This window comes from Charadrius vociferus, unplaced genomic scaffold, assembly GCF_000708025.1.
Source record: "Charadrius vociferus isolate BGI_N301 unplaced genomic scaffold, ASM70802v2 scaffold2585, whole genome shotgun sequence".
In the NCBI taxonomy this organism is placed as follows: Eukaryota; Metazoa; Chordata; class Aves; order Charadriiformes; family Charadriidae; genus Charadrius; species Charadrius vociferus.
In genome coordinates, this window is record NW_009648524.1 from 2,078 (window position 1) to 3,206 (window position 1,129).

The following is a 1,129-nucleotide window of genomic DNA, read 5'->3' on the forward strand; positions in this document are numbered from 1 at the left end:
GGTGTCTGAGTGGGCGGGGTTTGCAACGAGTGGGCGGGGTTTGTGCCGGGAGGGCGGGGCTAGGGGCGCCCCCCGCCCCGGGCAGGGTTAAGGCGAGGCGGGTCCGGGCCGTGTCCCCCCTCCCAGGGCTAATTGTGGGGGTGCCCGGGCTAGCTGGGGGTATCCAGGGCTAGCCAGGGGTACTTGGGGCTAGCTGAGGGGCACCCGAGCTAGTGGGGAACACTTGGCATTATCTGTGGAGTGCCTCGGGCTAGCTGGGGGACAGCCAGGGCTAGTTGGGAGATGCCTGGGGCTAGCTGGGTCACACCCAGGGCTAGTGGAGCACACCCGGGGCTAGTTGGAAGGTGCCTGGGGCTAGCTGGGTCACACCCAGGGCTAGTGGAGCACATGCAGGGCTAGCTGGGAGGTGCCTGGGGCTAACTGGGAGGTGCCTGGGACTAGCTAGGACACCACAGGCTAGTGGAACACACCCAGGGCTAGCTGGGAGATGCCTGGGACAAGCTAGGGGACACCCAGGACTAGCTGGGCGATGCCTGGGGCTAGCTAGGGGACACCCAGGGCTAGTTGGGAGATGCCTGGGAGTAGCTAGGGAACACCCAGGGCTAGTGGGGGACACCCAGGGCTACTTGGGAGATGCCTGGGACTAGTGGGGGACACCCAGGGCTAGTGGAGCACAGCCAGGACTAGCTGGGAGGTGCCTGGGGCTAGCTGGATCACAGCCAGGGCTAGCTGGGAGATGCGTGGGACGAGCTAGAGGACACCCAGGACAAGTTGGGAGGTGCCTGGGACTAGTGTGGGACACCCAGGACTAGTTGGGAGGTGCCTGGGACTAGTGGGGGGCACCCAGGGCTAGTTGGGAGGTGCCTGGGACTAGCTAGGGCACACCCAGGGCTAGCTGGAGCATACTCAGAGCTAGTGGAGCACACGCAGGGCTAGGTGGGAGATGCCTGGGACTAGTTGGGAGGTTCCTGGGACTAGTGGGGGACACCCAGGACTAGCTGAGCTGGGAGGTGCCTGGGACTAGTGGGGGACACCCAGGGCTAGCTGGGAGGTGCCTGTGGCTAGCGAGGGATACTCGGGGAGAACCGGGCAACACCTGGGCTAGCGGGGGGACAGGCAGGGCGAGTTG

General features: G+C 65.5%; 1 protein-coding gene across 1 annotated transcript in view; it reads right to left on the reverse strand.

Annotated features, from left to right (window-relative positions):
* CHURC1 (churchill domain containing 1) overlaps nucleotides 1-1,129 on the reverse strand; it is a 5,052-nt gene that overhangs the window by 1,621 nt on the left and 2,302 nt on the right. The window lies entirely within an intron of this gene.